Source organism: Narcine bancroftii, chromosome 11, assembly GCF_036971445.1.
Source record: "Narcine bancroftii isolate sNarBan1 chromosome 11, sNarBan1.hap1, whole genome shotgun sequence".
In the NCBI taxonomy this organism is placed as follows: Eukaryota; Metazoa; Chordata; class Chondrichthyes; order Torpediniformes; family Narcinidae; genus Narcine; species Narcine bancroftii.
This window is the reverse complement of record NC_091479.1, coordinates 76,244,106-76,258,049: the sequence shown is the minus strand read 5'-3', so window position 1 is coordinate 76,258,049 and position 13,944 is coordinate 76,244,106.

Genomic DNA, 13,944 nt, shown 5'->3' with positions numbered 1-13,944 from the left:
CGCAAGAAAAATTAAGGGATTAGGTGGAGTAGGTGATTAGAAGACAAAGCTTGGCAGTGTTGGAATTTGTTTTAAAGAAAATAGAAAGTGAGATTGGAAATGTAAAGAGAGACCAGGAAGTGGGGGAGGTGAAGTGCAAGACTGCAGAAGAATCCATTTAGAAGATAGGGGTAGCGGAAGATGCAGCCAAAGAGAGGGATGAGAATGGGAGGGGGCGAAGAGGAAAAGAGGACAAAAAGGGAAGTGTGAAGGGGAAAAGCAGAAGTGGTACAGATAATTATCATTATCTGTGAACATTATCTGGAATTATACAATTCTAATTTATAGTATTAGGTTGTCAACTACCTTGGCAGAATATGAAGTGTTGCTCTTTTACATTGGCTGCACTGCTCTTTCACATGCCAGCGGAAAAGCCCCAGGAATAGGATGGACAGATATAGGAATGGGAAGCGGAGTTGAAATGGCATGTAAACGGGTTCTCAGGATGGCCATTATGGACAGAGCATAGATTCTCTGCAAAACAGTCCCCAAGCCTGGGTTTCATATCACTGATATAGACCATATCAAGACTGGTCTGGAAGGTTAGATCATATGGGATTCCGGGCAAGCTAGCCAATTGGATACAAAACTGGCTTGATAGTAGGAGTCAGAGGAGACCTTGAACAGTGGTGTGCCACAGGAATTTGTGCTGGATCTACTGTTGTTCAACATTTGTATCAATGATTTGGATGAGAAAGTAGATGACATTGTTAGTAGTTCGCAAGTGACATTCAAATTAGAAATTAGAAATATAATGGATAATGAAGAAGGATATGCAAGATTATGTCAGAATCTTGGTCAACTTAGTCAGTGGAATGGCAGATAGAGTTTAATTTGTAAAAGTGTAAGATTTGCATTTTGACAAGTCAAACCAGCACTTACACAATAAATGATGGGGCCTTGTGAAAAGGGTTTAGGGATTCAGGGACATATTTCCTTGAAAGAAGTGACATGGTATGTTTGCCTTCATCAGTCAGGACACTGAGCATAAAAAATGAGAAATCATGTTGCAGTTACTAAAATGTTAGTTACACCACATTTGGAGAATTGTGTGCTGTTCTGCTTGCCAGACTAAATGAAGGGCGTGGAGACTTTGGGGAGGGTACAGAAATGGTTTATTAGGATGTTGTATGGATTGGGGTGTATTAACTACAAGGAGAGGTAAGACAATGGCTGAGAGGTAAACTGGTATAAAATTATGAGTTGAGAATGGGAATTTTTGAAGGTGTGAGAGGAAAATTTTCACACAGAGTGAAAAGTGACTATGGTATACTGCCAGAGGGGGTGAGATATGCAGATGCAATAGACATTTTATATTCCCTGTCATATAAATAGATAGAGAGTATAGGGATATGGACCATGTGCAAGCAGATGGGGGTAGTTTTAGCTTGGCATTATGGTCTGTGCAGACACGTTGGGCTAAAGGGCATGTTCTATGTTGTACTGTTTGATGTTCTGTGAAATGCTCGTTGTTTAAGGTGTACTCTTTTCCAGTCATTTTAATCTGAATTCCATCAAGGTTCATTGTTGTATTCTGTTACAAAGAATTGCTTTAGTGATTGTTCTTCTACTTAGAGGTTTCCGGTCTACAAGCACATTTAACTAAATGCCAGGAATGGAACTCGTTCCAATTACATTTGGATATTTGTCGATCTAAAGCAGTGGTTTTCAAACTTTTTCTTTCTACTCACATACTGCGTTTATTTTAATTTTTGAAATATTTTTATTGAGTTTAACAAAAATTCTTTACACAAAGTATACTAATGATATCAAATCATATCATATACATATCACATATCAATTGTAAATTAGAAGCATAACCATAATTATTACATAACTTATTTCATTCAGAACATAAAATTCTATAATTATAGTAATTAAACAATTAAATTATAACTCATACTACGTCCAAAAATAATATTGAATACAAAAATTATACAAATAATACACGTAAAATTCCCTTGTATAAAATATTTTATGCTTCTATGATGTGATAATTTTGTTCTGTGATATGATCCATAATCTGTAGTTAACCCCTTCCCTTTACTTACCAGTATTTATCTTAATAATTAAAAAGGGGAAAAATTAAAAAAAAATTCCCCCTACTAATCGATCCGTCCCTCTAAACAAGGTTTTTTGTATATATTGTAAATATGAATTGAATAACAGCCCCAGACACCACTCAGGGAATCCCTGGAGCATCCACATCACTTAAATCCTTAGATTATGATAACAATCCATGAATGGACCCCACATCTTATCAAATTTAGACTTTGCATCTTAAATATTATATCTAATATTTTTCAAACTTAAATAAGATACGATATCATGTAACCATTGAATGTGAGTGGGTGAAATATTATCTTTCCACTTCAGCAAAATTGCTCATCAAGCTATCAACAAAGCAAAAGCTAGGATTCTCTTCTGGCTTGAAGTCAGAGATATATCCTCTTTTAGAGAAAAAACAAATAAAGCAATCAAAGAGCAAGGTTCTAATTTAGTCTTAAGAATCGTTAATAAAGTTTGGAAATTATCTTTCCAAAAATGTTTTACACATCACATAATCCAATCCATATCAGGATAAAAATGAGATAATTTAACTTTAGACATATGTATTCTGTGCACCACCTTAAATTGTAGCAAACAATGCCATACACAAAATGAAGACTCATTGATAAAATTAAGACTTGTGTCTCAATTCGCGTCTGAAATGCTCTATTCAAATCACACTCCCAATCATTTTTAATCGTGCCCATTGAGGCCATTCTTAAATCCATTAAATTTTTATAAATATTTTGTATTAATCCTCCATGGGAAAATTACAAACCAAAAATACATAAAGAATATTCACTTCAGGGGTGGTCACCAGTAGAACCAGCCCTCTCCAGAAAAAAAGTTAATAAAAAGTGTTAGAAAAACAAAGCTTTAATTTACAATACTTAAAAATCATTAGTTAAACATTGGAATAAAAGCCTGAAGATGGCACCAAAGAAGGACAAACTCTCAATGATTAATAAAAAAGGAGTAAAGAAAATGGCCGAAGACAAAACGGCCAAAGCCCCTGTCCTGTGCTCGGGATCCGGGAGCTCTCCTAAGGAAAGCAGCTGATGGGCGATGTCACGCCGGTGGAGCAAGGGAAAGAGATGCCAATGTGCATGCTCGAGGAGTTGTGCATGCGCTAAATGCATTTCAAACAAGGCATGGAAGAATGCAGACATCAGCAGCAAGCCGCTGCAAGCATAATGGAAACAAATACAGAAGAAATGGCTGCGAAAACAGGCTCAATATCGCGTGAAGAAATGGATCAAGAGACAAAGGTTTTGAAGAAACAAAAAAGATACAGAAGAAAATAAATGGTAAAAGCCAAATGCAAATGGTAGATATAAAGTACTTTGATGACCAGATGAGAGAATACTGATGGAAACACTGATGTCAGAGATTAAAGTTAATAGAAACTGTACTGGAAACAGATGTAAAAATTCAACACATGGAAAATGTAATGATTGATATGAAAAAATAATTTGAAGAGTGAAAGGCGAGGAAAAGGACATTACTTTTTTAAAAGAAAAAGTGGAAGCTATAAATAAAGAGGTTATGAAGTCACAGGATTTATTGGCCCAGAAAAATGATGTTCTTGAAAATTTTAGCAAACGTAATAATATAAAAATAGTGGGACTCAAAGAAGGTGAGGAAGGCACAGATATAAAAAGATTCTTAAAACAATGGATCCTGCAAATTTTAGGAACAAAAGAACTTCAAGAGATTGAAGTTGAAAGAGCCCATAGGGCTTTGGCACCGAAACCGCAATTGCAGCAAAAACCACACTCCATGTTGATTAAGCTTCTACGATATCCAACAAGGAAAGAAATGTTGGAGCTGGCTGCTAGAGGAGCAAAAGAAATTAAGGGGCCATTGGAATATAATGAGAATAAAATATTTTTTATCCAAACATAAGCTTTGAACTTTTAAAAAAGCGCAAAGAGTTTAACTCAACAAAAGCTATATTATGGAGAAAAGGCTACAATTTTGTCTTGTGTCACCCAGCAATTTTAAAGATATTTATTCCTGGCGGACAAAATTGACTGTTTTGTTGACCCAGGAAAACCTCGTTACTTTGCTGAACAACTGCCAAATAATCAGCAAGAAAAAGAGTAATTGATATAACAAAAAGACAGTTAAAGATAATATATAGAAATATGTTTGAATGTTAATAGCTTGATTACATGAAAGTTTTATTTAATTTTTTTAGAAAAATATGTTGTAAATTCTCTGGGGGAGGCAGGGGATGGGGAGGGATGGTCTGTTGCAAAATCAGTTGACAATTGCATTTATACCGCAACCCACGAAGTTAAGGTTGTTGCGGCTGTATTGCAAGTTAACAAAGTGTAGAGCTCGTCGAAAGAACCAAAGACTTGTTGATCCAAACCAAGGCTTTTATTAGCAAAAGACAGGAGCTCTTCACAGGTGGCCGACCAGTCCGGAATGATCCGACCTGGCTAGGGACACAACCCTTTAAGGCCCAGACAATAGGCGTGGCTTAGCTCTCAGCCAATCGCTGTAAGCACAGTCTAGATACAGTAACTGTATACACTATGTACATTGGTGATAGATCTGTACTATCACACAAAGACAACTCAATTAGGGGGGTTTTCTTCAAAGTTCTTTAGTCTTCTTATAGTTTTTATATTTTTCATGTTATTTGTGTCATCAACTATTGTAAAAAAATAATAACTCTCAAAGGTATAATTTTAGAGGAAGAGATTTGGAGGATTTGAGGGGGTGGTATATAGGAAAATATGGGTTAACAAAAATAATGCATTGAGGTTTGTGACTATTATTATTAATGGAATACACAACCAAATTAAAAGGAAAAAAATATTGATATTACTAAAAAGGAAGAAATTTCATTTGTACAAGAAACATCTGAAACTGAAGAGAGACTGGGAAGGTCATGTATTAGCATCATCTTACAATTCAAAAGCTAGAGATGTAGCTATCTTAATTAATAAAAAATTGCCTATTAAAATAGAAAAAGTAGTCACAGACCCAGCTGATAGATATGTTATAATAGCATGCCAGATTTACTCAGAATCTTGGAACTTATTTAATATGTATGCGCCTAACGAGGATGATCAGAAATTCATGCAAGACATTTTTTTTAAGTTATCAAACACCAGGGGCATATTTTATTAGGTGGAGATTTTAATTTTAGCTTTGACCTGTTATTAGATAAAACCAGGGGAAATACCACAAAAAATAAAGCAACTAAATTCACATTAAGCTCAATGCAGGATATGAGCTAACAGATATATGGAGAAGACAACACACAAAGGAAAGAGATTATTCATATTATTCCAACAGGCATAAGACTTACTCTAGTATTGATATGTTTTCATTGTCATCCCAAGTACAAGGGAGAGTTCAAAATATTGAATATGAAGTAAGATGTTTCTTGGATCATTTACCCTTACTGTTATCAATTGTTCTGGAGGATATTCCACCTAAAGGATATAGGTGGAGACTTAATCCCAGGCTGCTAAATAGACAAGATTTTCGGGAGTTAATAGAACAACAAATTAAAATATATTTTGATATGAATTCTAATTCTGTAACAGCTAAATTTATATTATGGGATGCGATGAAAGCTTTTATTAAAGGGCAAATAATTAGTTATACAACCAAAATTTAAAAAGAACACTGCGAGGAAATAGAACAATTGGAAAAAAGATGTAGTAATTTTAGAAAAAGATTTAATGAAGCTAGATGATATGGAAAAAAAGAAAATTGATGGAAAAAAATCTTCTGTTAAGCAATATAATGGATAAAGTGTCACAATTAAAATTAGATAGATCTCAAAAATGATTTATTATGATTGCATTAGTGATAGCAAAAAAGTATAATGATAACTTGGAAAATGGAAACACCTTTGAAAATACAATGGTGGTACATAGAAATGAACAAGTGTATTCCATTAGAAAAAAATTACCTATAATTTAAGAGACAGTTATGCTCAATTTTAACAAATTTTGGGACCCATATATAAAGTTTATTATAAACTGCCAATTTCAAACCTCCAACTCTTAATGAGATGTTATACTTATGGAAATAGTGAAACGAAAGATTTAGATTACATGCTTTTTCTTCATTTTTTTTCTTCCCTTCTTTCTGTTCTGTTTCCTTTTTATATAGTTAATTGAGGATTGAAGAGGTAGGGGGGCTGGGGAGAAAATGGAAAATGTCAATGTATATATATATATATATATATATATATAAGTACTGAGTCTGTGAATATATCTTTACTGATTTGATATATTGTGACATATTAAATAAAAATTTTAAAAGAAGAATATTCACTTCAGAAATTCGAAGAAGATCAGAAAGTTTGGACTGAACAAAATGCCTAATTTGTAAATATCTAAAAAATTGTCTATTAGAAAGATTAAACTTTGCTGTTAGTTGTTAAAAGAAGCAAAATTATCTCAAATAAAAAGATCTTTAAAACTTTTATTGCCCAATCTATACCATTTCTTAAAACCTGTATCTAACAAAGAGGGTTGGAAAAGATTATTAGTTATAATAGGAATGAGAAGTGAAAAAGTATAATAACAAAAAAATTCCTAAACTGAGTCCTTATCCTCAATCTATTGAATGGCCTTGGTCCAGAGATCTATGACAGATTCAATCAGAGACTCATTTAAGGACTCTTATTTTGCACATTATTTATTATTGAATATTTATTTTCTATATTGCACAATTTCTCTTTTTTTTCCAGATTTTGTCCCGAGTACAGTTCTATTTTGCACTGCCCATGAGTAAAAATTCTGCCTAGCCTGCAGGGAAAAAGATCTCAAGGTTGTATATCATGTATGTACTCTGTGACAATAAACCTGAACTTTGATAAAGGTGCTGGATGACCACCCTCTCATAATCTTGAATACCTCTATTAAGTCATCTCCCACCCTTCTTTGCTCAGAATAGCCCAAGTTCTGTTAACATTGCCTCATAAGATACTTTCTCCAATCCAGGCAAAGTCCTGATAAATCTCAGGAAGGATTCGACAAGGCTCCAGCAATCTTCTCACTTACAAAAACTTTGTTTTATTCCTGGTGGAATTCCTGAACATTATGTTGTTATCCAAAACTTCAAAAAATATCAGAACAAGAGTTAACCTTTTAAAGATGGCATGAATATAGTAAACTGTTGCAGAATTAAATAGATGTACTGCAGATAGCTATCCATAAACTCTTTGAAGCATCAGCTCTAAGGGACTGCTACTTAGTTTAGAAATGCCCTAAACACCAGATATATTAAAGAAGAAAGTAAACTATTATCTTCCTGTTGTAACATTGACTTGCCAAGATCAATATTACAGCGTTTTTATTCACTTTACTCCCTAAAGTTAATGAAATATTTAGCCCTGCAATTATACATGTGCTATTGCTCTTTGTTTATTTATTTTTAATTTTCAGGATTTTAGTCTCATTAGACCACTTTTTAAATCTTGTTATAGTTTCTTTTCATAGATGTACTATAATCAGTGGTATAATGGTCCTACAGATTCTTTATAACTTTTTGAACAGTACATATATTTTTTATAAATGGATTGTATGGATTAGTCATTTAAGTTGAGATTGTTGCTTTGGTTAAGTTAACCGGATATTAGAAGGAGATCAAAATTTTGCTGCATTGTAACTTCTTAGAAAATATTCCAGTTTTTACATTTTGATAAAGCAGTCCATAACAATTTAAGGTGGGAAAGATTTTGCAACATTGGGTGATGTTGGAACTATGGGGAACAGGCATAGAAACTATAATAGATGAGAAAATCAGATCAGCATATTGATTTATTGTCAGAATTCATACGTGACATAACATAGAAGCCTGAGATTCTTCTTCCAGCTGGCCAGGCAAAATTTCTACTTATTAGAGGTGCAAAAAACTGTACTCAAGAAAAGCTATGTATACAAAAGAGAGAAATGTAAACAAATTGTGCAATATAGGAAATAAATATTCACTAATAAATAATGTGCAAAATAAGAATCCTTAAATGTGCCTCTGATAGAATTTGTTGTTTATGTGTCTGATGGTGGAGGAGTAGCAACTGTTCCTGAATCTGGTGGTATGAGTACTGTAGCACCTATACTTTCCGATTGCAGTAGCAAGAAAAGAACATATCTTGAGAAGTGTGGATCCTTAATGATTGCTGCTACTCTCTGACAGCAACATTCCATGTAGATTTTCTCAATGGTGGAGAGAGTTTTGCCTATGATGTATTAGTCTGTGTCCAGTATATCATGCATAGTTTTCCACTCAGAGGTATTGGTGTTCCCATACCAGGCTGAGATGCAGCCAATCAGCACACATCTATAGATGTTTGCCAAAGTTTTCAATATCATACCATACCTCTGCAAACTCCTGAGGAAGTAGAGGCGCTAATGTGCTTTCTTCACAATGACATTCATGTGATAGGTCCAGGAATGGTCCTCCGAGATAGTAATTCCCAGGAATTTAAATTAGCTCACCCTCTCCACCTCTGATCTCCCAATGATCACTGGATTGTACACCTCGGTATTCCACCCCTGGAGTCCACAATCAGCTCATTGGTTTTGGTGACATTGTGGGCAAGATTGTTGTTAGTACACCATTCTGTCAAATTTTCAATCTCCCTCATTATGCTGACTTATCACTCCTTTTTAAACAACCCACTCCCTTTTAAACAACCCTCTCCTGTGGTATTATCAACAAATTTGTAATGGTGCTATTGTCATACCGAGCCAAAAAAAATCAGGTGTAAAGTGAGTAGAGCAGGGAGCTAAGAACACAACTCTACGGAGCTCCAGTACTGATGGAGATTTTGAAGGAGATGTTCTTACAAATCCAGACTGATTGTAGTCTAGAGGTGAGGAAATCCAGGATCCAATTACACAGTGGGGTATTGAGGCCCAGGTCTTGGAGTTAGCTAATCAGTTTTGAAGGGTTGATGGAGTTTAATGCTGAATTGTAGTCAATAAAGACCATCCTGATGTATGCATCTTTGCTATCCAAGTGTTCAAGGGCTTTGGAGAGAGCCAGTGAGATGGCATCTGCCGTCGATCTGTTGCTGCAGTAGGCAAATTGGAACAGATCCATGTCGCTGCTCAGACAGGAGGTGATGTGCTTCAACATCAGCCTCTGAACACACTTCATCACTGTGGGTGAGTACCACTGTTCAGTAGTCATTTAGGCATGTTACCACACTCTTCTGGAGCACCAATATGATTGAGGCCTGCCGAAGTGAGATGTTGAAGATATCCGTGAATACATTGGCAAGTTGTTCCGCACAGATTTTCATTACTCAGCCGGGTACTCCATCCAGTCTGAATGCTTTCTTTAAATTCACTCTCCTGAAGGCAGCTCACATGTCATCCTCAGATACTGACAGTAGACGATCATCAAGGGATGTGGGGATGGGCAGTTCTAGTGGTCAAAATGGGCGTAGGAGGTATTGAGTTCATCTGTGAGTGATGTTTTGTTGCGTCCTACTGCACCAGATTTGGTTTTGTAGCAGGTAATGTCATTTAGGCCCTTCCACAGCTGCCAGGTATCCTTCGCTGTTTCCATTCTCGTTCCGAATATCCACTTCGCCTGGGAGAACAGCATACCATGTTCAATGCTGAGTTTGCCGGTGCCGATTTCTTTGAAGTATACAATTGTGTGGCACAGTAAAAGATAGATGTTTGATAATTGACGTGGACATAATCAATGTACACCAATCCTCCACTCATCCCATTTTCCTCTTGCCTCTACATCAATTTCTCTTCCTCCTCCCCAATCTCCCGCTACCTAGCTATGCTGAAGTCAATTTACAGATTTATAATAGCCAATTCATCTGCTTCCCAACATGTCTTTGGCATAAGGAGGGAACTCCCGCATGGTCACAAAGAGAATGTGCTTGTTACACAGACAGCAATAAAGATTATGATCAAATCCACATCTCTGGAACTATGAGGCAGCAGTACTAACAACCCTAGTCTAATAGGCAATTTCATAACTTGTTTTTAATCTTAGCTAGTAAAGCAGTTTACTGTCCATAATAGATAACAAATGAGAAAAAATTATACTAGTAGTCAATATTTTCTGGATAGATTATCTGGTCACAATCGCATTACCATTGATGGCAGCTTGCAATATTATTAACTGTTAGCTTTCTTCAATTTCAGCAGTGATTCCTAAATAATTTGTTGTAGGTTATGAATTTCTAGTGTTTGTGAATGGTATAATATAAATATGGCCTCTTTTTGTAGCCACAAACAAAATTAAATTATTATCCAAATTATGATGTAATTCATAATCTAAGTGTTTACAATGAAAAAATCACTCCTTCGTAATTTGCTTGTTACCTTGAACAATAATATTATACAATAATATTCCTTCTGGTCACGCTCTTACCTTTACATACGGTTTCTTTTTAAAAAAAACTAACATTGAGATAATTTTAAAGACAGGTGTTTAATGTTCTGCTTCTATTTGGGAACTCTTTCCAAATAACCTTTGATTTCCTGTGAACATTTATCAATCACAATGGTGATTTTATACTAAATTGAAATTTTACAGCCTTGACATCTTACTGAAAAATATGAGGTTTACAGTTAGATTTGTTTGCTTATTGTGTAACTAGTTTCCTGATGTACATTTTCCTTCCTGGTAAACTCATAAAATTCCTTCTCAAAGGATGAACTTCACAAAACAAAATTGTTTCTCATTGCTGCATGCAAAAAACAGTCATTTTTCCAGGTGCAAGCTCTTTCATGCTGTCACCACTTGCAATTGCTGAGAGAATTCTTAGAATTTGTTTATTGTTTCTGCTTTACCATAACTTGTAAGAAGTGTCTTAAAGTGCAGAATCAAGAGGAAGGGCCTGTGAGAGGAAAATGTCTTAATAAAGATTTCCGGCCCAAAATGTTGACTGACCATTTCTAGCCATGGATGCTATCTGATGCAATGAGTTACAATTTCTCAAGGAAAGGTCTGTGCTGAATTTCCTCATGATTCAATGACAAAGCAGTGTCTGTGGAAGTGTTGTGGTCCAGCAATGTATGACAAAGGAATCCAGAAAATCAGGATTAAAGCAAAGAAGAATTATTTGACTTCTGCACGTGCACAGAGCTTTTAATCACTGTAAACTACCCGAGCTAGATTATGGTGAAATGATCATATATTGAAATAAATGCTGGAAATCAGATACAAAAAGACAATAATGAAAAAATACAAGTCTTATTTCAGGTATGATCATTAGCACAAAATGTGACAAATGACAAATTTCTTCCTTATATATGTTGAAGGATCTGCTGTGCCATTCTAGAATCTTGGAGGCTTGATTGATTTAATTTTCAACAGAATGTCTCCATTATTCACATCAGCCTCTGGCAGTGCCCCTGAATGACCAGGAGGCTGCTGGTTTGGATAGTAATGTGTTTTAGACTTGCTTTCACAAATAACCAAACTAAGATACCTGAACCTTTTTGTTTGGAATCTTTCCACCAGTTGATAAAGATAAAGGTTTCACATGAGGTTTAAATACTTTTTCTACAGCTGCCCTCACTACTCTTCAATTGCTGACTGAAACTGTTTAGAAACATAAAATGATCACAGTTTGCTTGGATACAGTAAATGTTAATGCATACATTCAATTTTTTATAGTTTAAGGCTAGAGGATCTGCAACAAAGGGGGAACTATATCCATTGAGGCATTTAATATGAAAAAGCAAAAAAAAAAAAGAAATCCAGGATGACTAATGGATTTAAAGATGAAACGGAAAACTTTACAAAGTGAGCATTTCCTGCTTGAGCCTAAGATAATAATATCATTTTCTGAAAGTAGTTGTAAATAAAAAACTCAACAGAGTCTACCCTTGAAAGTCTCAAAATCTTGAAATTTGTACCTAAATTTGTACAAAAATGGCTGTGAAGGTATCTAAATAATTATAGTGCTTTGCGGTCATACAGGCACAAAGGCATTATGTTGGCTCTTTGCTTCTGTAACTAATAATAACTGTGACTAGTTTTGTGTTGCACTATAAGACAATTATTTGAATTAAAAAGTCATTTGTGTTTTGTGTATTATTTATTTCATTCCATGCCAGTAGCTGTCTTTTATTGCTTAAATGGCTGTCATTATTAGAAAACCAATTTATGTAAGATTAATATTAATTCTGTATTGTTTCACAATAAAAATTATATCCAGGGGAACCATGTCTTCTCTTTGGAAAGATTGATGGTTAATTATCCATTATCAGAACATAGTGACAATGGATGGACTAACTGAAAAAAAATCTAGACTCTCTGTTTAACAAAATTAAATTGTAACTTTATATTGTGTATAATTTTAAAGATTGTATCATAAAATAACATTTTCAATCTTCCTCATATAATGAGTACAGTGAATGAGTTATCTGAGTCCAGCAAGAACTACAGTAAAATACTACAAAGTATAAACATAGTTTTTAAATGGCTGTTTAGAGTGACAATATTTTATGGTCCGACAATGACTCAATGGTGATCAAATGCTACACAGCCATGGCAAATCAGAAACCATGGCTAGATGCAAAGGTTCACACATTGCTCAGAGCTCGTGACATTAAGATCAGCAAGGGCTGAACTCTCTGAGTGATCAGGAAGGCATACACAGAGAATCCACGGATATCTGTGTGACTCTGGCAATGTGAAACTTATGTGGCAGGGTATTCAAATCATAACTGACGATAAGACAGCCTTGCGTGTCACAACAATAATTCCTCCCTTCTTGACAGGTTGAATATCTTCCATTCGTGGTTTGACGTGACACCAAAGAAAGCCCCATCTTCCTCTGAAGAACAAGCACCTTTCAAAGCCATGGCTGAGATGAGAAGGATCCACGCTAAACAGCAGGACCATCGTATCTGTTCCCAAGATGAAGTCTTTCAGTCCAGATCATCCAAAATGTCCTCCTTCTTCCAAAAACATGGCTTCCCCTCCACCAACATCAATTCACCTTTACCTACATCTCCTCCATTTCCCACTCATCTGCCCAGGCCTCCTCTTCCCCTAGATGCAACAAACACAGCATTATCCTTGTCCTCACCTACTACCTTACCAGCCTCTGCATTCAACACATTGTCCTCCATAATTTCCGCCATCTATAGCATTATCCCAGCACCAGACAGATCTTCTCCTCTCTGCCTTCCATTGGAACCACTCCCTCATTAACTCCCTCGTCAACTCTTCCCTCCCCACCAATCATCCCCTTGGCACCTTCCCTTGTGTCTGCAGTAAATGTCACATTTGTGCCCACACGTCCTCCCTCTCCACTATTCAGAGCTCCAAACAGTCCTTTCAAGTGAAGCAACACTTCACTCGTGTATCTGTGGAGTTATCTGGTGCTCCCGTCGTGGCCTTCTCTACATTGGTGAGACTGGATGCAGACTAGGAGGTTACCTCGCTGAGCACCTTCGCTCTGTCTGCAGCAATGGCAGGGATCTCCCAGCGGACAACCATTTCAACTTTGCATCCCTCTCCCATGCTGATGTGTCTGACCATGGACTCATACTGTCATACCAAGGCCGGCCACAATGAATTTCTGACTGAGCACTCTCCAACTAGATGACATTAACATTGATTCCTCTGGGTTTCTGCTAGCCTACTCCTTGTTCTCCCTCCCTTGCCATTCCCCCTGCCTTCTTTCCTCCAATTCTCCACCTGCTTCCCTCTCTCCCTGCTTGTTTGTGTGCCCTCTCTCCTTTATCCACCTATGACCTCCTGTCTATGGGACTGGGCTCTTCTCCCTGCCCCTCCCTCCCATGATTTTGTTCAAGCACCTGCCTACATTTTGCCACACCTTGATGAAGAGTGCAAGCCTGAAGCAGAAAGAACACAGTTTGGCCCACTGAG